Source organism: Podarcis erhardii (assembly GCF_964252035.2).
Source record: "Podarcis erhardii genome assembly, chromosome: 3".
Classification (NCBI taxonomy): Eukaryota; Metazoa; Chordata; class Lepidosauria; order Squamata; family Lacertidae; genus Podarcis; species Podarcis erhardii.
This window is the reverse complement of record NC_138507.1, coordinates 77,892,409-77,919,234: the sequence shown is the minus strand read 5'-3', so window position 1 is coordinate 77,919,234 and position 26,826 is coordinate 77,892,409. Positions and strand designations below refer to the sequence as shown.

The 26,826-nt window shown below is 43.3% G+C and overlaps 1 long non-coding RNA gene across 1 annotated transcript; it reads left to right on the top strand.

The window, feature by feature from the left end:
• The first annotated feature begins 1,622 nt into the window (after positions 1 to 1,622).
• LOC309338893 lies at positions 1,623 to 23,833 on the top strand. Its single transcript, XR_014155095.1, has 3 exons — positions 1,623 to 2,078; positions 21,624 to 21,714; positions 23,197 to 23,833. It is a non-coding gene; the product is annotated as an uncharacterized lncRNA (long non-coding RNA).
• Positions 23,834 to 26,826: the final 2,993 nt, after the last annotated feature.

The following is a 26,826-nucleotide window of genomic DNA, read 5'->3' as shown; positions in this document are numbered from 1 at the left end:
ATCCAATGGCTTCTCTGAAAAGGCTGGTATGCTGTTAAGTCCAGTTGTGTTATTTCTAGTACATAAAAAGTAGGCTTTTTGCACCACAAAAAACCCCAAAAGGTTATATTTGCTTGTTTCTTTCTGGCAGCTCCCTCGCATGCACAGCCCAGTGCAGAAAAGGGGCGGCAACGCTGCCTCTGCCTCTCCCGCACTTCACCCCCGGGTCACGCTTGTCCCAGGAGAAGAGCTGCTGCAGCTGAGTGTGAGAAAGCAGGTCCCTTGTGTGCCACAGCCAGGCTCCAATGAGGGAGCCTGGTAATGACCCCTCTTAAAAAATGTACCTGGGGCTGTCCCCCCCCCCCAGCCATGCCCCTGTGTGTGTTCTTGCTTATGTAGTCAAAATGACCACATCAGCACATGAAAGAAGTATCAGCAGGTTCAGGAAAACCTCAAGGTTTGCAAAAGTACAAAAAATATTAGGGGGAAACCCTAGTTATGTGGTGGTGTAATAAACAATTTATATATATAATAAATGTTCATAAATTTACCAACCAAGCATGTACATAGATATGTGGACCACATGTCTGGAACAGCACAGGAAGACTGTCCTGAAACCATTTTGACTCCTAAACTGACCAAATGTTTTCTCCGCAAGGAGGGAAGGGGTGAGGGAACCTTCCCATCGTCTCAGGAATTGAGAAATCACCATCTCAAAGGAATGGCCAGACTACCAGGAAAGGCAATCAGATAAGGCATTATCAGATAACCTAGCAGACAGGAAAAACAACAACATTCAAATTTCTGTTGTAGACCGCCTTTTCTGTGATGTAGGTATGATGTTTGTGGGGGGTGGTCTTGGGATTACACCCCTTCTGCGATGTATGTATGATGTATGGAGGGGTGGTCTTGAGCTCCAGGGCAGGGAATTCTTTGTTCAGGGTCCTCCTCTGTCCTCCTGCGTGTGAGGGGAGCACCCTGTTGCAACAGCTTTAATAAAGATCAGGCTTACTAGCTGCTTTGCTTCTCAATAGTCTCTGGTTGGCCTCTGTTATTTTCTCCTACCGATAAGGAACCCACTTAAGGATCTGGGATACCCCATAGGGGAAGAAGGGCAGATTTTGTTTACAACAGTGGAGGACAAAAACAATGTAAATAAGAATGGGGTTGCTCACTTACCATAGAATACAAACGGGGAGGGGCGGGAACTGAGTGGGAGAGGGAATGGAATGGAATGGTGTATCATGGCTAAGCACACATGTACAAGAGCCAATTGCCTAAGGTTGGTTGTGTTTCTTCATTTTTGTTTGTTTTGTCTTCTAATAATTCATAAAAGCTGATTGGCATAGTATGAAAAATAAAATGTGCCAGTAAACTCCCATCTGTCTGGTTCCCCTGTTTAACCCTATCAATAATGACATATATATATATATATATATGTATGTTTGTAGGAACTAAAGCAAGAATGTGCATGCAAAATATTACGCCACAGAACAGATGGTTTGTAAAGTAGGCATCCAAATAGAATATTTTGCTGTAAAGCTTCAACTGTTTGCAAGCAATGCTATGATTTCCCTTATATATGGGGCCCTGGAGAACTGGCTTCTTGCCGAAGGTCAGCTGCATGGCAGAAGAGAGTTGCTCAGGTCAGTGGTGGAGCTTCAAGCAGCACCACTTGGAATATTCATGGTATGAAATATTGCAGAATTTCATCAGGATGTCACAGGAGAATATGCACTGATTGGAAACGAAGCTGCATGATCACCCCACAGTGTTTGTGGGTCAAAATATAGCATTGAAAGCAGGATTGCAGATGACTGCCCCAATAGCTTCATAAGCAGAAACTATCATGGCACAAGCAACCACTCGCCTCTTCTAGAAGTTGAGCAATAATTTTGTGCTGTGGTTTGGATTCCACTGTCTAATTTATCTCTCAGTTGTTTGCTGCTTATGACTCTAAGATTTAATTAGAAAGAAACAAGATAAGAACTGCGACCTGTGTGTGGTGAACAGTATGTCTAATCTTTGATTGAGGGCAATGCTTGGATTGCTGCAGCAGATGATTAATGTCTCATGCTAAAGAGAAAACACATACTTTGGTGAGTTCATTTTACTCTTTTAAGAAAATGTTGTGTTTTAATTCCTTTGTGATACAGATTATATTTAATAGTGACGATAGAAATGGCTGATTGAAAGCAAGTATTTCTCCATGCCCCTGCCCCAGAAAAGAATGTGTAAGATGATGAAAAGCATGAAAAGAATAGAGAACTCTTTCCGCTTGTGTAGCTAATAGGAAAGAAGAACATGATAGAAGGTCTGATTATCAGCTGATCAAAAAGAGCTTGAGATAAAATCTTTGCGTATCTCCAAAACCAGTTACTGCTGTAAAATGTGAATGGATGGCAACAGATTTAATACTTTTTAATTGTCCTTGCACTCACATGGAATATATTTTGCATGCCTTGAGATGATCACATGCAGCCTTGGATAACGAAGCTTTCTGTCTGAGTAAATTCATTTTATGGTCTATGAGAACGATGACAACTGAGCTGCCTTGCATAAATGATTTACAAGGACAATCTTGACATCGTTGTTAACATACAAACGGGCATGCTGAACAGTAGTAAGACTTCAAACACAGTCATATGCTACATCCAGTCTTACCTTGATTAGGCTTCACTGGAACTACCGGTTGGTGCTACCAAATCCAGATGCAGTTAAAATATGGACATTATTTTAAAGCACATAAAGTGAAATGACGTATTTCTGGATTTTTGCAAAACCCCTGAATAATGAGAAAAGTGTGATTTGCTTTCCTTTATTTACAAGGTTTAGCAAAGCCACTTTTTCATCATCATTGCTTATCTGTATGCTGCTTTTGCATGGTGACCCATGCTTAAAGTGATTGACGGCATCATAAAAATGCACATAGTAAAATATAACATTTCAAGATATAACAAGAACAACAGTCATAGATTAATTAAAACATCTCATACTAAAAAACTGTACACTTTGATTAAACAATCCACTTAACAATTCATAATGAGGCCTAACAAAAGGAATACAAGAACATAGTCCAAAGAGTAGCAAAAATAACATTTCCCCCCAAGCTGAAATGTTGCCCCCAGCAACTCCAAAACCACCCCATTCTAATGACTTATAAGCACCTTGAACATGATAAGCAGCATTTTTAGCTGAAGGTAGTCAGGACCCTGCCTTCCTGGGTCTGGTGGCAATGAACCAGAGCCAGAGCTACCATTGAGCCTTCCTGAGCCAGTTGCCTCAAGCAACACTCTGGAGCATGGGTAGGCAAACTAAGACCCGGGGGCCGGATCCGGACCAATTGCCTTCTCAATCCAGCCAGCGGACAGTCCGAGAATCAGCGTGTTTTTACACGAGCAGAATGTGTCCTTTTATTTAAAATGCATCTCTGGGTTATTTGCGGGGCATAGGAATTCATTCATTCCCCCCCCCCACACAAAAAATATAGTCTGTCCCCACAAGATCTGAGGGACAGTAGACCGGCCCCCTGCTGAAAAAGTTTGCTGACCCCTGCTCTGGAGGGATGGCAGATTTGGATCTGGATGCCATGCCCTGCCTCCTGCCTGTTTGCTTGCGGTGGCAGATACTGTACTTCCTTCTCTCTGGGGCAGTTTCCTTATATTCACACATATCTTTCTATCCTTCCTCCAAATAAACACACTTCCTCTTTCCTTACCACTGAGCAAGCTGTCTCTTGCCTTTGCGCCATGGCTTCCTATCTGGAGGCTGAAGCTGCTCTCTTGCCAAGTTGGGAGTCTGCTTGTCAGGAGGCAACTGGGCACGCAGCATAATACTTGAGTGGGACTTTGTGGGTTAGTGGTTTGATAGGAAGACATTATGAAATGGGGAGGGGAAATGCTGTTGTGAAGAAATGGGGATGAAATGAAGAAGGAAAACGTAGGTGGGGAGGGAAAGCACTCCATGCTCCTCCCTCCCCACCTGTGTTTTCCTTCTCCGTTTCATTCACCATGCTTCACTACAGTGAAAAGTGCATTTACTCAATGGAATTTGCTTTCTCCTTTTTGCTATCTTAACATTTTTCGGTAGTAGAAAGATGCAATACTTGTGACATCTGATGCAGAGACAGTACTGGAAAGTTCAGAAACTGAATCCAGATGATTAAAATGAAGCCTGGTTAATAGATATACTTGTCAGTCTTTGTTACTGCTTTGGAGTTCAAATTACAACTCGGAGATATAAGAGAGCAGCACAGGCATCAGGAAACTGACAACAACACTCAATGCAAGTTAAATGCCTATGTTTACATCAGGCACGAGGGTTAGCAGATGATTTTGTTTGTCTTTCTGGCTCACTTACAAGTTGGAGCCTGACTACACACTTCAAGCAAATACATGTGACAAAGCCCTTGATATACACGATATCATTTTCAAAAAGAATAGCAGCTTGAAAGGGGCAATATTAAATAAAAGGAAACCAGGGGAAAGGCGTGCTTTATCCGTCCACCTCTCACTGTTTCTCTTCCAAAAAGATGTACAGCTGCTTCCCACACGGATTCAAAATGTTGTTCATTCATGTTTTTAACTGTGGAAGGGCAGGAGCTGCTTATTTGGAGTGGAGAACCATCAGAAAGGGAAAGGTGACCTGAGCCCCTTTCCCACCCCTTCCATTCAAAATCATCCTTCATGACACCTATGAATATTGATTCATGTAGCCCAGTGTTGTCTGCTCTGATGAGAAATGGGCTTGGATGTCTCACCAAGAGACCATTTTCAGCAATTGAGATTCTTTAACTGTAGATGGGACTGAACCTAACTTGGGACTTAGGCTGCACAGTGCTGTAGTGGAGCAGGGACTCATTCTCCACCACCACCACAGCAGATAATAACATCTGCTGGAGCAGTATTTGGTAATTATTGTCAGTTTGGAGGGTGGTGTGTCTAGGTGCTTGATCCCTTCATGAAGTAGCCTAGTCTGATTGGCCTAAGGCAGGTCATGCCACAGATTTCATGGTTAATCAGGGATGACAACCCAGGCCTCCTCAGCCAAAGTCTGACATGCTGACCGCTATTCCATGATTGCCAGCAGTTCCTAATAAATTGGTTATTGTGCTATTTATTATGCTAGGTAAAAGTTGGGGATATAAAGATATTTTTTTAAAGTGTGTGTGTGTGTGTGTGTGTGTGTACCCATGTCTGCATGCCCTGTGTCATCTCCTCAAAAGGTAGCATAGCCAGGGCTTAGTTAAACTGATATTTATACTCTGCTTTTCTTTGAAGAGAATAATCACAGTGTTCCACAATAAAAACAATGAAATATAATGCATGTTCCTACTCTGGATGCAGTGTCAACTGGGCCCAGTATGGTCAAAGACTGACCAGGACTGGTGCCATCCCCTCCACCTCCTGCCACTTCCTTCTTCTTCCTGCTTACCTCTGCCGGTGGAGGGAAGCTAACATCACTGCCAGTGTGGCGCTCCCTCTTCTGCCCAAAAACATTAAAGTGGGCAGAAATGCATCTAGCAGAAAATCCCAAAATGAGGTGTTCTGTGGTGGAACTGAACTAACTCCATTGCCATCATGTGACTGCATTGACTCCAATCCAGGCCAAATTCCTGGCACAGCTATCTGCTTGCCCCCAACCTTCCACCTACATATGTGGCAGTGGCCCCACCATCCTGTTAAGCCCTGCCAGGCAGTGGCCAAGTTTGGATTATGCCCTAATTATATAGAGGTAAAGGGACGCAGGTGGTGCTGTGGCCTAAACCACTGAACCTCTTGGGCTTGCTGATTGGAAGGTCGGTGGTTCAAAGCCACACAACAGGGTGAGCTCCTGTTGCTCTGTCCCAGCTCCTGCCAACCTAGCAGTTCGAAAGTGCAAGTAGATAAATAGGAACTGCTGTGGTGAGAAGGTAAACAGCATTTCTGTGTGCTCTGGCACTTGTCACAGTCCTCCGTGTGCCAGAAGTGGTTTAGTCATGTTGGCTACATGACCCGGCAAGCTGTCTGTGGACAAACACTGATTCCCTTGGCCTGAAAAGTGAGATGAGTGCCACACCCCATAGTTGCCTTTGAATGGACTTAACCGTCATGGGCTCCTTACCTAATTATGCAAAATACATCCAAGCATTAAGTAATGTCAGTAGAAAAAGAAAACCAGAGGTTCATGTCAATTGACTACAGCAGCCAGCTGGCATTTTGTACGACGTTTTCTGAGTCGTAGTAACATTCTCTGAGCAGGGAGAAATGGAGATTTTAGAAGCTGTTAGGAACATAGGAAGCTGCCTTATACTGAGCCAGACCACTGGTCCATTTAGTTTAGTACTGTGTATTGGCTTGTCAGGGTTTAAGGCAAGTTTCTCTTCCTCTCCTACCTGCAGATGCTGGGGATTGAACCTGGGACCTTCTGCATGTATAGGAGATGTTCTTCCACTGAGCTATATCCATTGTATTGTATTAAGATAAATGGCTCTTCCTAACTCACCACCTGGCTAGTCCATGGGGGCATAGAATTGGAAGCCTCCCCACACATGAAATTATCTAGTTACAAACACGGCACAACTAGAGGGAGGGAGTGAAATGTCCACGGGGAAGAGGGGAAAATAGCAGTGCATGTTCTTTTTAAAGGCAACAAAGCCTATCTTCCAAGTGTTCTGCATTTCATCCAAGTGTTCAATATTTTGACAAGCCCTGTCACTATGGGAAGAAATTTTCCGAGCTCCCATATGGTAACTACCACATTATTTTAAGATAACAGCTGTTATATTCTATCACATAAAAACACTTTCAGCAACTAGTCAACAACCCTATTTTCAAGTTGTAAACGAATAAATCTTATAAACATTATTTTCATATTGTTTGCCAGCAAGCCCCCAGGTTCTGAAATTCCATATTGATAAAATATGGTCAAAATGCCATTGAGAAAATCCTATCCATTGTTGTTATTAATGTTTTGCTCATTTATCTTGATCACTGATTAGGAGGTTCTCTCAAAGTGGGGATTATGGAGCATGAATGGCTCACACTTCAACTTATTTGTAATTAAGTTACTTGTGCTATGCTCCATGTAGATGGAATGGACATTTAAAGTTTTTAAATTTTAGTCAAAGCCCTATAAGGTACTTCATTTTTGAGGAGATTTCAACCCTCCCATATCCAAGAATCTGCTGATGTTCTCTGCTGATTCTCCAGAGAGGAGGGGCGGTTTCTGCTCTCTACTTATTCCGCTCCAGCCTCACATCAAAGTGTCGGGGGGGGGGGGAGAGAGAGACTGAGTGTTAGAGAGAGATCGTGTTTATAGATAAGGTTGCTGCTAAGAGCAGCTGCAGACACTCAGTGCAGTTCAGCATTCATTTATATTTAGACCTCATTTAGCTCTGTATATAGTTGTGTATTATAGTTGTAGATAGAATAAAGAAGATATTCTACAGAGCTGCTCTTCAAGTCGTTTATGCTCTGCTATACTCTGCTGTGCGACGACTGTCTTCTTGTGGAAGTGAATCCGGTGCTCACAACTCTAAGCTGTGAGTCCACAGCACTTTGACCTGTTCCTGTGCAGAAGGTGGTCTCTGGAAGTGCTACCCAGCTCGCCTAGCCCATTCGGGCTGAAGTGGATAAGTCCAGTTGGTGACACTGGCTCATGGGGGGTGCTGACAGTTTTCTTTTAAAAACAACAACAACAACAACAAAACTCAGTGGTTGCAGCATTTATGGATAAGAAACCATTGAAGTTGTGCCATATTATTTATTAGTTTTCCAAAGTCAGTAGAAATCAAGTTTATGTTGTTAAACCTAATATTGATTTGCCATCATGTCTGATTCTTAGCAAAACCAGTTAGACATCAAGCCACTGAAATGATGGAAAATTGATTGCAAAACCACTCCTCAAAGAACAACCTATAGATGACAAACACAGGAGTCTGTGCAAACAAGATTAAAGGGTGTCACCCATCTTCATTATAGTTCCACATATAATGCTAGTTGTGCTAAATTATTTTTCGCTGCAAAATAAAACCATTTGGCCAATGACCTTGGATGACGGGAGCTGCAGTTGTTGATAGTGGTGGTGTTTTATTAGACATATACTGCCCTTCATCATAAGATAGCAGGGCAATTCAGAGACACCTGAAGGTTCAAAGGTTCCCCAACGTTCCCTGAGTCTAGAGGACCAAAGAGTTTGCATTAGGCAGCTTCCTTTTCTACACTTTCAACACTTTAGTTAGGCGCTGAAACCTTGGAGTGTCATAGCCAGAGTGAGTAAATAATAATAATGGACTATATGGACCTGTGTTCAGGCTCAGTAAGCAGCTTCAGATATTCCCCACATTCCCCCCTCTCGATTTTTCATATGCATTAATATTCAAGTGAATATATGCCACTAATCAATGTTTTTGTTTATATTGCGTAGTTTTATTTCCCTGTTGGAAATGTACAGATAAATGGGAACTAAGGAAAAGTAGGAGAGAGATGGATTCTTTTAAAAACAGGAAAGCTTCAGTCTTTCGTTTATTCAAGTATTCATTACAGTGGTACCTCAGGTTAAGTATTTAATTTGTTCCAGAGGTTCATACTTAACCTGAAACTGTTCTTAACCTGAAGCACCACTTTAGCTTATGGGGCCTCCTGCTGCTGCCGCGCCGCCGAAGCACGATTTCTGTTCTCATCCTGAAGCAAAGTTCTTAATCTGAAGCACTATTTCTGGGTTAGCAGAGTCTGTAACCTGAAGCGTATGTAACCTGAGGTACCACTGTACATTTATATGCTACCCCATCCTGTGGAGATCAGATCAAGTAGTACAGGTGAGAGCTGAGAGGAGAGTGGAGACCAAAGGTGGACAAACTCTAGAAGGAGCATGACATGTCCAGAGGTACTACCCCCACCCTAACACCCCATTTCACATAGTAAAAGATGCCTTATAAACAGGTTTCAATAAAGCTGTTTACTGTATCAGCAGGTTCAGGCTTTTGCATGAAGATCTTCCATCCTTGGAGAAGGAACAGACTCCACACCTTATGCCTGCCTGGCTGCACGGGTTGTGAGCTCTCTGGAAGCACTTGTTCCACAAATCTGATCTGAGAGCAGAGCAGATAGCAGTGCCTAGTCTAGGAGCAATACAGGATCATTCCTGGCACACAGGTTGTTTCTTGGGCAGGAAAGATTTTACTCTGGCTCAGGGATATTCAGAAAAGGGGATGTGATTGTGATATACACTGTTACATACACATTAAAATCAAAACAAAACAGGAGAGCGCCATTGAAGCCATTCCTATACTGTATACTTCTGATTGTTGGACATTCCATTTATAATTGACTCCGTTTGTTTTTTGCGCTTAATAGTAGTTGTAATCCTGCTCATGACTCCCATCTGTCTGTTCAAATTTCTCATGTACCAAATAATGTCTGAGGGACCGGAGCTTAGAGTTTTAGCTATCACATGATACAGAGTCCCATGCCTCTTAATCAGAGCATCAAGTGATTAATTCAGCGTGCTTCTCATTTCCTGCCTCAGCCTGCTCCCTACAACTTGAGGCGGCAGCCTAGGTTCACTTCAAAGCTTGCCGTCAACATTTCTGCAGCTAGTGTGGTTTTGTTGCCCTTTTCAGCTTGCCTCACTCCCAAGATAAATTGGAAAGTTTTCTCTTGAGGGTTTTCACAGAAGAGCTGCACAACAACATGGCCATACATTTATTCAGGATGGAGAGGAAACTGAACAGGTTTCCCTCCGAGCTTGAAACCAGGACAGTCACCTCAAAGGCCTACAGTTTAATTTGTTACAAACCGCAGTGTCACAAGATCCTAATAATTAAAGTTTGGGGAGTGCTTTAATTATTCTGGAATCCATGCTCTAGGGTACACTGTAGCTGGGTCTGAAAGCAACTACAGTGGTACCTTGGATGTCGAATGGAATCCGTTCCAGAAGTCCATTTGATTTCCAAAACATTCGGAAGCCGCCCAAACCGGAACAATCACTTCCAGGTTTGAGGCATTCAGGATCCAAAGTATGACTGTATAATCTTTCCCCAACCTGGTGTATTCCAACTGTTTTGGACTATAATTCCCATGAGCCTCAGCTATCAGGACCATGCTGCCAGGGGCTGATGTGAGTTGTATTCCAAAACAACTGGAGGGCACCAGGTTTGTGAAGGTTTGTGAACTGGAGGGCACCAGGTTTCTATACTATTATTTGTGCTGGCTTCCTTTGCTACAAGCATAAGGAATCTGTGGCCTAGCAGATGCTGCTGGACTCCAACTCTCATCGGCTCTAGGCAGCATGGCCAACGGTCATGGATGATGGGAGTTGTAGTCCAGCAACATTTGAAGGCCGCAGACTCTCAATGCCTACTTTACTATGTTCAGTTCAAGCTCCCTCTATTTACTTTTTGTCAGTTCAGTTCAGTTCCTTCTGAGGCATCTAATCATAAGCCTGCATTTTTATCAAAGCTTCTATATATTTCAATCAAGGCTTGTATTTAAAAATGAGCTTAAAAAAAAGGATTTTCAAATGTTTCATGCCAGGCAAAAGACCAGCTGCCTAAAAGAACCTTGGCAAGATGTTTTTCCTCCTAAGACAAGAAGGGCCCCATTGATTTATAGTAGAAAAACAATTCTCAAAGTCATAAAAAGGGAGAATTACATATGCTGCCCCAAGGCTGAGAAAACACCATTAGGAATGGGGAAGATAATACCAATGTGCCTCCCAGTAAAATGAGCCAGATCTTCTTTCTAAGGTTAAAAGGCCAGGAGCAATGGGGAGAAACATTTAGCTGGAAAGAGAACATTTTTGGGGGAAGTCTTTTTCTAAAGCTGTTTCTTAAACTAAGAGAGTTAAAAAAGGTTAAAATGTGTTAAATGTTGGAAAGGCAACTGGCTTGGCAGAAGAAGCAGCTTCTTCCTATTTTATTTTGAGGCTGGAGAGGAGGGGGAAAGGGGGAGGTGCAAACTGAAGAGGCTTCTTTTAAAAGCTGTGTTTTATTGAGTTCCTTCCTTTTTACTTTGAAAAGCTTTATTCTTTTAAGAGGCTACCTATGATAAATGTATGAAATATATTAGCTTAAATATATTGGCTTAAATGTAATTATGCAAAGGATTTAAGGAATGCTAGATTCTTATTTCATATGGTTGTAAGAGTTGTATTTATCCTGAAATTAAGTCAGCCACCAGCCCCCCCCCTGCCAGACAGAAGACGCCATCCGGGCAGTCTTGATATATGGTTGTCAGGCATTTGTTTAGAAACATTAAATGAAGGAAATCTTTCAATGTTGATGTGAAACTCAAGATCCTTGACATCTGTTGAACATAAAATGTAAGATTAAACCATTTGTTTTAGAAGGCAATAGGGCAAGAAGGGCAAGAGGTGAGCTGGTAATTAAGATTCCATGTAAGATATATTATTACTTATTTGTCATTTATATATAGCTCTTTGTCTCCCATATAAGGGCAAGGAAATGGGTGTATCTTTTGTGGGTGTATCTTTTGTGATTGGCTCTAGCAAACAGCCAATAGGAATTTCAACCAGGCTGATTGGACAGAGGCAGCCACAGGAGGAGCAAAGGGGGCTGGATTAAGGGAATATAAGTGCTGGCCAGAATGGCAGGAGGCCAGGCCAGAGCTTGGTAACCACGTACCACTGAGCCTCTTATTTATTTGTCTGACAAATAAATTACTATTTTAATTTCTCTATTGCTGCGTTGAATATTTCATTCCAGCTAAGCGTTAACCACAAGCAGGGTGCTACATTTTATGGTGCCCTGTGACTCGGATAAGTGGTCTGCTGGAACGCAGCCCCTTCGCCCTACTGGGCAGGGTACAAGAGAGAGGACAACTGCTTACCCAAAGCGCGCACTGGTAATTTTTTCCAGGGGGAACGCAGAAGACTCGTCTGTCTGATACCCTGCTCACTGGCGGCGACGGACCGGGGGAATCAGGGAACCAACCAAGGGTAAGTGCACAAAGGGATTTTTGGCCCTCCAATTAATTGGGAGGAAGAGAAGTCTTGATCAAACTTCTGCGTCTCAGTAAGGGGAAACTGAGTACGCTAGGTGGTTGGGTACATCAGATGGTGATCTGGTGTAGGGAAAGGGAAAAATTGGGAGGTAGAGTGTGGTGAAGTATCCAGCGCATTGTATGTGTGAGAAAGTACAGAGCAATCTGTAGCTGACCCGAGTGTGGAGTGGGCAGTACTTCGGTTCCTAGTAAGGCGACTTCACTAGGCAAGGAAACCCACGAAGCGCGTCTGTGAGTGACTGAGTGGATACTTCACAGGGCCATACAATGGGAGTTGGGGGTTCAAAGGGGGAAAATACACCTCTTGAGTGTATGTTAAATAATTTTAAGAAAGCCTTCTCAGGGGCATATGGAGTCAAAATGACGCCAGAGCGCTTGAGAACGTTATGTGAACTAGAATGGCCAAAACAAATTACTGGATGGCCATCCCAGGGAACCTTTGATATAAATTTAGTAAGCAAACTTTGGACTGATATCGCCAAAGAAACTGGAGGGTGCCCAGAACAATTTCCATATATAGATTCCTGGCTGAGCACATTAAATAAAAATCCTCCATGGATAAGGGAATGCAAAGTCAAACGATGCAAATTATTGGCTGTAAAAGCCGAAGCTAGGAAAGGAATCTTGCCAAATAAACTCAAACCCATTTTTGAGGGGCCAGAGGAAGAGGTGCTTCCACCTCCACCCTATGCTCCACATCGAAGGGAGCTTAATCCAAACACTCCACCAGTTGTAACCCCAAGGCAAGAAACTGGAATGAATAATGGGAGTGGAGTCACAGAGCTTGATTCCTTGATAGATTATGATAAATATCTTCAGGAGGCATTGGAGTTCTATAATAAAGCCCAAGCAGAAGTGGTTATTCCACCTGTGACTCCTAATAGACCTCCATCTACAATCTCCTTTAGTGGAACAACTGATTGCCCACCCCAAACCCCTGTACATCCAAGTCCCAGAGAAATGTTACAGAAGTTACAGGGAGACCTTGCTCGGTCAGCAAGCAATACAGCCAGGCGTATAAAGCTGCTAAAAGAACGCCTTGCGACAGATACCATCCCCTATGATTTGAGGCCCCTAGAGCAAAGTGAAGAGAAAGATCACGTAGTAGCCCCTCTTAGAAGAGTATTTGATGCACTTGAGGAGCCTGCACTGGTTAATGGGCAACCCGGACCACGGCCACCTCGAACTTCGACCCTGCAATATATTCCATTCACAACTACAGATCTGATGAATTGGAAAACACACACCCCATCTTTTGCAGAAAAACCTCAGGCTATGATGGACTTGGTGACTTCAATAGTAAATACTCATAGCCCTACTTGGACAGATTGTCGCCAGCTCCTAAATACTCTGTTCACCACTGAGGAAAGGAGAGACATAATTGAAAAGGCACAGATATATTTGCGTGAGCAGGCCAGAGCGGGAAATATTTATAATATTGACCGTCATCTCCAAGATAACTTTCCCTTGGAAGATCCTAATTGGGATCCAAACAATGCAATTCACCTGGCCAGACTTACCACCTACCGCCAGACACTTGTGCAAGGTATCTGCAGGGCATGCCAGAAGCCCACTAATATGTCTAAAGTTTCAGAAGTAGAACAAAAACCAAATGAGAGTCCGGGAGACTTTTTAGAGAGGCTGCAAGAAGCCTATCGTATATGGACTCCTTTTGACCCTGAAGCCCCTGAAAACAGCAGAATGATTACTGCTACATTTGTGGCCCAGTGCGCTTCTGACATTCGTAAGAAAATTCAGAAATCAGAAGGATGGGAAGGGATGCTGATGAGCCAAATTATGGCCATTGCACGCCGAGTTTATCGGAATAGGGATGAGGCTGAGAAACAAGAGAAGAAGAAGTGGCAGAAGGAAAAGATGGTAATGCTAGCCACAGCAGTGAAGCAAGACCACCGCCCCTTAAATGGAGGGCGAGGGCGAGGAAGGAATCCACCACTGGGAAGGAATCAATGTGCAAATTGCAAGAAGGAGGGTCATTGGAAGCGGGAGTGTCCTGAACCCCTGAGGTTGGAAGAAGTGCGCCCAGGCCCAGGCCCAGGCCCAGGCTCCGGCTCCGGCCCAAGAAACCAGGGACGGGGACGGGGAATGATCCGAGATGGAAGATATCAGAGACCAGGACAGGGACGGAGTAGAGACAATTTCATTGGACTGGCAGAAGAGGATTTTACCCAAGACTAGGAACGACCGGACTCCATAAAGTTAGGCTTCCAGGAGCCCACGGTCACGATTCAATTAGGGAGCCATTTAATAGATTTTATGATTGATACTGGGGCTGAATACTCGGTACTCCCAGAACTATTGCAGAAAAAGGCATCTAAAAGTGTAGTCATTAAAAGTGCCACTGGACAGTCAGCCAAGAGGTCTTTCCTCCAACCTTTGGAATGCCAGATTGGGGGACATCGTTTAACCCATCAGTTTTTGTATATACCTGAGTGTCCAATACCTCTCTTAGGTAGAGATATGCTGTCCAAATTGCAGGCCCAAATCACTTTCACTCCTCGAGGTCCAGAAATGAAACTGCCATCAAAAGCAGCAGGAATAATTACCCTCTCAGTACCTAAGGAACAATCATGGCGCCTAATGTCAGCCTTGCAAGTCCAACCCACATTGGATACAGAATTAAACAAGCTCCTCCGAACTCTACAGGTGCCACCAGGAATGGCTAAGAATATAGCTCCAATTGTAGTAACCCTAAAACCTATGGCTACCCCTGTATCTGTAAAGCAATATCCCTTACCCCGGCGAGCAGCGGAGGGCATCCAGAAACATTTGGACCGCCTATTAAAATATGGTCTGCTTAAGCCTTGCCAATCAGAATGGAACACACCCCTTTTGCCTGTTCGAAAACCTGGGACAGATGAATACAGGCCAGTGCAGGACTTGAGGCTCGTAAACCAGGCTATCGAGACCTTGCACCCAAATGTACCAAACCCATATACCTTGCTGAGTTTGATCCCACCAGAAGCAACATTTTTTACTGTATTGGACTTGAAAGATGCATTCTTCTGTTGCCGGCTGGCACCACAGAGCCAACCTATATTTGCCTTCCAGTGGGAAGACCCTTTGACAGGAACAAAAGGCCAGCTAACCTGGACAAGATTGCCCCAAGGATTCAAAAATTCCCCAACTTTATTTGGCACTGCCTTGGCGAGGGATCTAACAAGTTACCCCTCAATACCGGGAGAAAAGGTGGTTCTGCAATATGTGGATGATCTTATACTAGCTGCAAAGGATTTTGATACCTGTAAAGAAGGGACAGAGGAACTGCTCCACTTGCTCTGGGAAGCTGGCTACCGAGTTTCCCAGAAAAAGGCACAGTTATGTTTAGAAAAGGTCAAATATTTGGGCTTTGACATCTCACACCAACAACGAGCATTGAGACCAGAGAGGAAAGAAGCTATTTGCCTTATCAAGGAACCTACCACAAGAAAACAACTTAGGGGATTCCTGGGAACAGCAGGGTTTTGTAGACTATGGATACCTGATTTCAGCAGTCTGGCCAAGCCCTTACATGAAAGCACTCGAGGTGCAGAAAAGGACCCATTCGTATGGGGACCTGAGCAGAAACAAGCCTTTTTAGTTATCAAACAGCGACTTATGGAGGCACCAGCCCTTGGATTGCCTAATTCGGAAAAACCCTTTCAGCTGTATGTACATGAACAGAATGGGATTGCAGCGGCAGTCCTGACCCAGAGATTAGGAAGTTGGAACCGTCCAGTAGCTTATTTGTCTAAACAATTGGACTCAGTAGCAAAAGGATGGCCTCCATGCCTAAGGGCAGTAGCGGCCACTGCGAGCCTTGTCAAAGAAGCTGATAAATTTACCTTTGGCCAGACGATGTATGTGAATGTACCTCATGCTGTTCTGACACTCATGGAATATAAGGGTAGTTATTGGCTAACGAACCCAAGGATGGCTAGATACCAAGGCCTATTGTGTGAAAATCCCAGGATTCATCTACGAGTAGTGAATATGCTCAATCCAGCGACTTTGCTGCCCCTACCAGAGGTAGATGATGAGGAATCACATGATTGTCTCCAAATAATGGATGAAGTTTATTCCAGTAGACCTGATCTGAAAGATGAACCATTAAAAAATCCAGATGTTGTATATTATACTGATGGTAGCAGTTACCTGCATGAAGGTGCCAGACGAGCAGGATATGCTGTGGTCACCAATGAGGAAGTTGTGGAAGCTGAAGCTTTGCCTGCTGGCACCTCAGCACAAAAGGCTGAACTTATAGGTTTAACTAGAGCTCTGCAATTGGCAGCCGGATGTAAGGCAAACATCTATACTGATTCAAAATATGCCTTCTTAACCCTGCATGCACATGGAGCTCTATGGAAAGAAAGAGGTCTAATCGGAGCCCACGGGAAGGCTTTGAAATATGGACCTGAAGTAGAAATCCTGTTAGAAGCAGTATGGGCTCCAGAACAGATTGCTGTAATGCACTGCAAAGGTCATGGACGAGGGAAGGATCCAATAACCAGAGGAAATCATGCTGCTGACAAAGCAGCCCGAGAGGCAGCCCAAAAGCCTGTGGGAGGATTTATAGCAGCCCTCATACCAGAGGTAGTTCCAGAAGAAGTTAAACCTCACTATACCCCAGAAGAGAGGAAGTGGGCTGAACAGGAAGGAGCAGTTGTGAAGGACGGTTGGATGATCCTGCCGGACAATAGGATTTATGTACCTCATCATCTAGCAGGCACAATTGTAAGAAATTATCATGAATCTACTCACCTTGGCGGTACTGCAACTAGAGAGAGTCTCAGTCGGAAGTTGTATATTATTAATCTATCACAATTAGCAACTTGCATTTCACAGAAATGTGTTCTTTGTGCTAAAAACAATCCCAGGCAGGGACCGGTACAACCTCCTGGAATTCAGCATGTGGGATACGTCCCCATGGAAAGCCTAATTGTGGACTTCACAGAGCTGGTCCCTTCTAAGGGATTCAAGTATCTCCTTGTGTTTGTAGATACTCTTACCGGATGGGTTGAAGCTTTTCCCACCCGAACTGAAAAGGCACGAGAGGTAACTAAAAGACTCCTCACTGAATTGATCCCAAGGTTTGGATTACCTAGATGCATTGGAAGTGATAATGGGCCAGCGTTCATTGATCAAGTAGTACAAGATGTATGTCGAGTCCTACAAGTAAAATGGAGACTGCATACAGCATATAGGCCTCAGAGTTCAGGGAAAACTGAAAGAATGAATCGGACTCTGAAAACCCAATTGGCAAAATTAACCCAGGAAACGGGATTGGGATGGGTAGATGTGTTACCCATAACACTGTTTCGTGTTCGGTGTGCACCCACAAAAAGACTTAAGTTGTCACCTTTTGAGCTCCTGTATGGGAGACCGCCCTCCTTTGTTCAGGATATTCCAGCTGACCTTAAACAAATAGGAGACCATGTGACACAGGAACAAGTGCAATCTCTCTCCCGTGTTTTTGTTTCTCTTAACAGGTGGGCCCTCGAGCGCACGCCGTGCAGCATTGCCGAGCCGATTCATCAGTTCCAGGCTGGCGATAGCGTATGGGTGAAAGAGTGGAAACGCGATCCACTTGCACCTAAGTGGCGTGGACCTTACACCGTCTTGCTCTCTACTCCAACAGCGGTGAAGGTAGCTGAGGTGACCCCCTGGATTCATCACTCTCGTTTGAAGAAGTCTGAAGGCAGTTGGACGTGCAAAGGTGACCCCTCTAATCCTTTAAAACTAACTCTCTCCAAAAACCCCTGTATCTAGCCCTACCGGGAACGGGCTAGGTCACGGGCAACATTTGACGACCGGCCTGCTGCAGCCACAACCTGGAAGCTGGCTGACCTGCGCACGCCTGAAGCTTGAGGAGCGTCTGAACCAGCGACTGTGAACGGAAAGATTCTCTAATACAATTGATTGACTGCCCCCCCCTTGTGGAACAATTATCAGAGATATTACTCATTGGGGATCCTCGGGATATATGTTTTGGTCTTGGTGGTTCCCCATTTCTGTCACTGGGGGAATTATATTGGGGCTAATAATTATTTGCTATCACAATAAGGTAATCTTTTGTGGAAGGAATGCATATACTAGACATCAACATGATTTTATTAATCCTGATCCCTTGGGAAGGGGAAGGGTCCTTGAATCTGACCAAATTGGCTAAATATGGATTCAGCCATGACCACAATATGTGGGTAGGTTTAGCTGAAATGGTAGCTAATGTTGCAAATAGGACCAATTGCCTTGTTTGCTCTCTTGGGCCAGATGATTCAGAGGGAGGTATGCCGTTATTACCGATACCATTAGATGCTATTGGTATGGTAAGCGAAATGCCACACCAAACTGAAATACAGAATTTCCCCGGATGGAACTCAACTAAACCATTACGAGTTATACCTGTACAAGGGGAATTCTGTGTACATAAATCATCAGATGCAGCTGATTCTCCCATGATAGGCTCTTCTCATTGTCACTATACTTGGGATTATAAGAAGAATAGTCATACCTGGGCACACGGTACTACCTATCGAACTCGGAATGCCTTGCCCTGTGCACCTCCTTTTATTCATGCATGGAAAGTGGTGTGGAACATAACTGTGACAGAAGAAGGCAATCTAACATACTGCACTGTGAACTCTCTACCCCTTTTGGTATTTCGCCTTCTGTATTCCCCGTACCAAAAACCTCAGACCCGATGGTTGTGGTGGATATGTGGAGAATGGGCATACAAGAAACTCCCTTCCAAATGGAGTGGGACTTGTTTCTTGGGTTGGGTATTACCACCAATGTGGATTATGCCCACTAGTTCGGCCAGGCGAACACGAAGGAATGCTGATATTTCTCATATAGCAGGAGGAAGTATCCAAAGTTGGAGCGGTACTGATGATTGGCCGCCAGAGCGCATTATAGCCTATTATGATCCTGCCTCCTGGAATCCTGGTGAGCTCATACAAGGGGCACGGGATCCTATTTATAATCTAAACAGAATAATTCGATTGCAAGCAGTAGTGGAACTTGTAACCAATGCAACGGCCCAGAGTTTGAGACTTATTGCACAACAGTTGGATGAAAGTAGAGCCGCCATTTTGCAGCTGAAAATGGGAATGGATTATGTACTTGCCAGGCAGGGAGGCCTATGTGGAGTCTTGAACTTGACAGGGAATGCCTGTTGCTTTAACATTTCTGATAATGGTGAGGCAATCCGTGTGTTGGCCACAAAGATGGAGAATATAGCACATGTCCCAGTACAAACATGGGAAGGATGGGATATGGGATGGCTCACCAATTGGTTACCTAATGTCACAGGACTCAAAGGGATACTATTGTCTTGCTTGTTTTTCTTGACAGTAGTAGTATTGGTTTTATGTATGATGCCATGTATCATTTCATGTTTTAGAAGTACAATTAGCAAGATGGTTTCAAATGAAACTCTACCTCATATCATGGCCCTATACAGAGCTTTACCTCAGGAATATGATGAAGGTCAAGCTATCAAGGACACTTGGGATGAAGGTCCTTGAGCTTGAAAGGGGGGAATGAGGCATCTAATCATAAGCCTGCATTTTTATCAAAGCTTCTATATATTTCAATCAAGGCTTGTATTTAAAAATGAGCTTAAAAAAAAGGATTTTCAAATGTTTCATGCCAGGCAAAAGACCAGCTGCCTAAAAGAACCTTGGCAAGATGTTTTTCCTCCTAAGACAAGAAGGGCCCCATTGATTTATAGTAGAAAAACAATTCTCAAAGTCATAAAAAGGGAGAATTACATATGCTGCCCCAAGGCTGAGAAAACACCATTAGGAATGGGGAAGATAATACCAATGTGCCTCCCAGTAAAATGAGCCAGATCTTCTTTCTAAGGTTAAAAGGCCAGGAGCAATGGGGAGAAACATTTAGCTGGAAAGAGAACATTTTTGGGGGAAGTCTTTTTCTAAAGCTGTTTCTTAAACTAAGAGAGTTAAAAAAGGTTAAAATGTGTTAAATGTTGGAAAGGCAACTGGCTTGGCAGAAGAAGCAGCTTCTTCCTATTTTATTTTGAGGCTGGAGAGGAGGGGGAAAGGGGGAGGTGCAAACTGAAGAGGCTTCTTTTAAAAGCTGTGTTTTATTGAGTTCCTTCCTTTTTACTTTGAAAAGCTTTATTCTTTTAAGAGGCTACCTATGATAAATGTATGAAATATATTAGCTTAAATATATTGGCTTAAATGTAATTATGCAAAGGATTTAAGGAATGCTAGATTCTTATTTCATATGGTTGTAAGAGTTGTATTTATCCTGAAATTAAGTCAGCCACCAGCCCCCCCCCTGCCAGACAGAAGACGCCATCCGGGCAGTCTTGATATATGGTTGTCAGGCATTTGTTTAGAAACATTAAATGAAGGAAATCTTTCAATGTTGATGTGAAACTCAAGATCCTTGACATCTGTTGAACATAAAATGTAAGATTAAACCATTTGTTTTAGAAGGCAATAGGGCAAGAAGGGCAAGAGGTGAGCTGGTAATTAAGATTCCATGTAAGATATATTATTACTTATTTGTCATTTATATATAGCTCTTTGTCTCCCATATAAGGGCAAGGAAATGGGTGTATCTTTTGTGGGTGTATCTTTTGTGATTGGCTCTAGCAAACAGCCAATAGGAATTTCAACCAGGCTGATTGGACAGAGGCAGCCACAGGAGGAGCAAAGGGGGCTGGATTAAGGGAATATAAGTGCTGGCCAGAATGGCAGGAGGCCAGGCCAGAGCTTGGTAACCACGTACCACTGAGCCTCTTATTTATTTGTCTGACAAATAAATTACTATTTTAATTTCTCTATTGCTGCGTTGAATATTTCATTCCAGCTAAGCGTTAACCACAAGCAGGGTGCTACACTTCCTTTCTCTTCTTTCACTTTCTCCGTCTGCTTGTTCACTTCTCTTGAATACCACAAACCTTTTTTTAAGCCCAAGATTTCCACCTCTGGTTCTCACATACATGCCATTTCCTATGTTGTCAATTTTTCTCCATCCGTTACCACAGAATGATAAGAAGAGCCCTGCCGGAACAGACCCAGGGCCTTTCTATTAGTCCAGCATCATGTTTCCCACAGTGTTCAGCCAGATGTGTAGGAGAAGCCCACAGGCTTCTCACACACCCATTTCACATGAGCGAAATATCACAATCAAGAGAGCAAGTGTAGTATAATAGCTAGAGTGTTAAACATTGGGTTCAAATCCCCACCTGGCCCTGAAACTCTCTGGGTGACCTTGTGCCATTATTATCTTTCCCCACACACTGGCAGGGGAGCATTTAGGGCCGTGCAAGCAGTGCACATGCACTGGGTGCTGAGCTGTGGGGCTGCAGTCTCAAAGCTTGGTAAGTGAGACTTTGAGAAGGAGACATGAGGCTCTGACGGGCCTAGAGTCCGCCCTCCTCCTTCCCAAAGCCTAGTTAGCACTCTCCCAGGTGGTTCGTTTGCATATTTGTATGCCTTCTAAGACTATAAGACTGTTTTAATCTTTGTAAGATGCCCATTTTCTTTTTGGGCTGCATAATATTGTTTTGCAGGAATTGTTGCCTTCTGTAGTCCTCCCTGCCATCTCAGTTTTAAGGGTGTTTTCTGTGTCCTTTTTTTTCTTTTTTACTGAAACTGATATTTTCAGATTTAATAATTTCAGTGATGCGGTGACCACCTTGTGGGGTTCCTTTTCCAGAGATGAGTGCCTAGTTCCTTCACGTGCAATTCTTTGAGAGGTAAATACATGTGAAGCATATATATATTTTAGAAATCTTTCTTTACAGTACAAAAATGTTTTAAACGTCAGGCAGAATATTGCTTTAAGAGCTGCTCTCTTTTGGGTTCTGTTTGATTGATTTTATCTTGGGATGTTTCATCCTGTTTGGCTTGTCTTATATACTTCCTGTACATGGTAGAAAAGCAACTAACTACCGGTAATCAATTTATGAATATTGCATTACAAAAGACTCACATTGACTTTAATGGGCTTTAGCTAAACATCCTTTAGCTATGCCTCTTCTCTTGCATGAACTGGAGTCTGGCAATGTATTCATAAACGTCTGCCAACATTCATCTTGGAAATAAAATCACATGGATAATATTTTCATAGATTCTGGATTCTGGAACACCAGGCTTTGAGTAAATAGACGCCCAGGCTGCCTCTTTCCCTAGTGTGTGTATACTTGTGGCCTTTTGTAGTTTGCTTTCTTGCACAGGATTCTTCCCTCTATTTATACACTAAGTATTTAACTGAAATCCTTGCTGTGAATCAAGAGCAGCTTTAGGATTTGTGGGGCCCATTGCAGGAAGAAGGGAAGCTGCTGCTTTTCAGTAGAAAGAACAAGAAGCAGTTAAAGTTGCCTGAAGCCATTACAGGGCTTCGCCAGTCAGATGACCTCCTTATTCAGCATTTGTACTAATTTGGTTGCAGAAAGCTTAGGCAGTGGTTAGACTATCTCCGGTCATTATTGACGGTCATTATTGAATATTTGTTCTGATTTGTTTACAGAGCGGTTATACAACAAAAAGCCTTCATTGTGATCTGTTTGTAGATATTTACATGACTTCCTGTTAATCTATCGTTTATTCCAGTTTTCAGTGGATTTCTCCATCGCTTTCCTAAATGCAAAAGCGTTTTTTAAAAGCGGATTTGTTGCACTAGGGCAGTAGTGTTTTGATTCACTTTAGCTGCACAAACTTAAATTCTCAGTGTATGGTTGAACCCCTTCCTGAAACTATCAGTTTACTAAAGGAGTACATTGATGCTGCAGGATGAGCTGAACAGGGTTGCTAGAGCCTACTGGGGACAGCTAAATGCAGAAAGAGCTAACAAGTAAAATTAAAACTGAGAGTGAGAAAAGAGTATAAGATATGACCATGAAATAGCTCTGCTAAGTTTGCCAAATTAAGTTCAATGTATCTGTGTGATGTGATTAATTTGGACCTCTGCTAAGGCTATAGCCAAAGCAATGCTTAGAAGAGGACAGAAAGGAAGATACACAGGGAATAGGAGTGCATTTGGGTACCTGTGTTGCATATGATGGATACCTAAACTAAAAGAATAGAACACAGCAGCGGAGTAGGTCTGGATAAAGACAGCTATAACTTCAATGCAAACAATTAGATTGTCATGTGTTAATGCTATACAATCTGCCAAATTGCTTGCTTAAGTAAGCTTCTGTACCCATTCTCGCTAAGGGCTTTGTTTTGTGTTTAAGGTGTATTTGCTCAGTTGAGCATGCAAAAAAAACAACAACCAGCCAGCATCACCAGAAAAACTGAAGAGGCTGTGCAGCTGGCAGCTTTTATGACATCAGTCATAATCTGAGAGAACTGCAGCTGAAATCAGTCAGCACAAATAGGAGGTGCTGAAGGCAGCTGGTATTAACAAAGCATGCACTGGAAAGCAAAGCCTCCCCACCCAACCCCCACCCAGCAAAAAAAAAAAAAAAAAAAAAAATCGCTGCAGATGACTCATATACAGAAAACAGAATAAAAACTGGCTCATGTTTCTCTGTCAGCCTTCCCTTTCCTGCAGTAGTGTCCCAGAACGTTTTTATACAGGATGGGGCTAGCCATGGTCCCAATACAGGAAGCCAGGCTATCTACAGTGGAGTTGCCAAATCTGTATTAAAGAGAATGATATGTGATTATTTCCCCTCGCCTGCATTCTAATATGTGCAAAGTAAGTGCTGAAAGATTCTAAAAAATAAATTTCTAATGGTATGTATTTATAATCAAGGCAAAAGAATGCTTACGGGGACTAGCCATGGAAGTTCTAGATTATTGACTACAATTGAGACTAGGGATACATAGAGACCATATCGCAGTTCCTGCTTGTTTTTCACTTAACTGAAGCATTTCCCCCCCTTTCCTGTTCTTTGTCCAATCACCCTTGGTTCACAGACCTTGCAGGAAAAAAGGGGAATGGTTTTGATCTTCCAATTGTAATATTGATATTGGTGCATGCCACCCCAATCTCCAAGCAGTGCAGGACTCCAGGAGTTCCAGGTGCTTATCCAAGGTCTGGTTTCCTTGGAATGAGGGATTGTGGAGACTGTGGTGCCCTTATGATATACGGTTTATTTACACATATATACAACATGATGGTGGGACTCACAGCATGAATACATCAAGAGTCTGGGTTCGCCCATAGTCAAAGCCTTGACTTCAAGCAGAAATCAAGCATGGCTCTGCCTTTCTGGCTTCTTCCTCCTTCTAGCCCAGCTTTCACAAAAACTCACTGGCTTTTGTCTTTCTCATTACCAATCAGATGAGGGAGTCCCCCCCCCCCCATTTTCCCTATGGCACAGAGCTACTTCCTTTGTTAAACTAAGCACCATACAGTGGTACCTCTGGTTACATACGCTTCAGGTTACATATGCTTCAGGTTACACACTCCGCTAACCCAGAAATATTACCTCGGGTTAAGAACTTTGCTTCAGGATAAGAACAGAAATTGGGCACCGACGGCGTGGCAGCAACTGGAGGCCCCATTAGCTAAAGTGGTGCTTCAGGTTAAGAACAGTTTCAGGTTAAGAACGGACCTCCGCAACAAATTAAGTACTTAACCCGAGGTACCACTGTACTTAAGTGGCAACTTGCCTAATTCAACATTGATATCCTCCTTTAGATTTTAACCCTTGCAGGATCCAGGACCCTGGGAATTAGAAGGGAATCAGGCACCATGTCAATTAATCCCCTGCCTAACATACAACAATATCAATGGATAAAACTGATGGAGTCAGCCTCTATAGCTGCCAACTCACTACTTGCAGCAAATACTAAATATGGTGTGTGTGTGTGTGTGTGTGTGTGTGTGTGTGTGTGAGAGAGAGAGAGAGAGAGAGAGAGAGAGAGAGAGAGAGAGAAATGACCAGCAGATAATTTTTTTCAACTTCCATTTCAGCTAGAATTTGATAGGTCTGTCATATTCCTATCGAAATTTGCTCCTAAAATTCCAGTGAAATAATGAGGACTGGTTTTGCCTTGCATAACTTCATGCAATATTCCTAGCCATCTTTATTGTATCTGGCTCCCTTTTGGGGGGGAAATTCTCCTCCATCCTTCTATCGGCAGTGCTATGAATTGCTCTGCATGTTAACCTATCATGTGAAACTGAAAAGAAGCCAGATGTTATTGACAAAGAACTCTGATCTCAGTTGCCAGAAAGAAAGGCAGAAAATTTGCCGCAGTATATGTCACTGATGCAGCACTGATGTTAAATGGTCTGTATCAAATACTGTGTAGGACAAACTGATGGAAAAGGCTAAATTTCAGGTTTCTGTGACAGGAACTCAGAAGTCTTCTAACTGGCTGTCAAATACGTCATTCTATATGACGCCTGAAACATAGGCAGGTGTGGTAGTACAGCGTCAAATACTCACAGACAGGCAGTTATATCTGAGGTGAAGCATGAAGGAGGCGCCATTGGCTAGACAGTGTGCACATTGCTATATCTCTTCATGAATTTTGCCAGTTTATTATTGCAGCACTTCCCAAACTTTCAAAACCTGTTTAACTAGAGACAGCAATGAGGCTTGTGAAGTGGCAACAGGAAATTATGCCCCAATAGTGCCACTTTCAGCTCTCTTAAAAACAATGGAGGAGGACCCAGCTTCAGTCCCCAGCACTTCAGCTAGAGCTGTGGAAGACCCTTGAAAAGCTGTCAGTCAACGTGGGTAAGCTAAGCCAATACTGTGCTAGGCTAACTCGGTGTGAGGCAGCTTCCTGGATTCCTAATTATTTCTCTTCAGACATGGAGGTTTTAGTTATTTAAAATTTGAATTGGTGTACATAAAGCAGAATGGTTCCCCTGACAAAATGACTTACAGTCTAATTTGACATTACAAGAGGTGCATGGTGTAATGTAATGACATTCAACATTTCCCTGCCACCTGTAAGCAGCAGATAATGAATCTGGGCAAGTAAGTGTTGTGTGCACTGACATCACACCTTTCTCTTACTGGGGTAGAGATATAGGTCAGTGGCAGCAAGCAGCAAACCCTAGGTTCTAGTTAGGCCCTAACAGATATTACAGGAATACAACAAAAAGAACAGAGTTCAGGCACATTAATAGATGCTTACTATTAGCTGCATTAAAACAAAGAATATCCTCTTTTTCCTCAAGCTATGCGCCTTTACAAGATAATTCAATCATTATTAAATCAGTAGAACAGCAGAGAAACAAACCTTGCAAAAACCAGCCTTAAGGGAAACGTAAGACTGCTTGGATATTGAGGCTAGACAGAGAAATAGCATTGTTCTTTTTCACGACAGTAAAGCTGGCAATCCTCCAGTACAGCTGATTTTGTTATAGGTTAAAGAGAGAGATAAGAAAGTCCTTCTTTAGACTACAAGCACTGCCACAAAATGTGGGTCATTCTAGATTATTCTGGAAAAGGATTGGACAGATGTATTTATCAAGGGGTACGAATGATGGTGGTAACTAGAAGGTTTGGGTCCAGGATATTTGAACGATTGCCTTCAGATAACAGTGGAACTGGTGCAGGCATCAAGAAATCAGGTGTTTTTTGGGGGGGCCGCTAGGGGCGCATTGGAAGATGGCCAACAATACCATCTCTCCGGCTCACACGAGGTAATTAAGAGGCTGATATGGGAGTATGCAGCCTCCCTTGTTACCCCAAGGGAATGGGGAACACTGCCTCGCCTGCGGTTGCCATAAATCACCCCCAGATTCAAAAGAAGGGGGTGAGGGCACTAGGCGCACAGCCCTCGCGTGGGATGGCTCTCCCTGATGCTGTCTCTGATTGCGCGGCCTGGTTGCTGGAGCTCAAAATAAACAATTAGAGGGAAGCAAATGCACATATTTCGAGTGAAGATCGGGA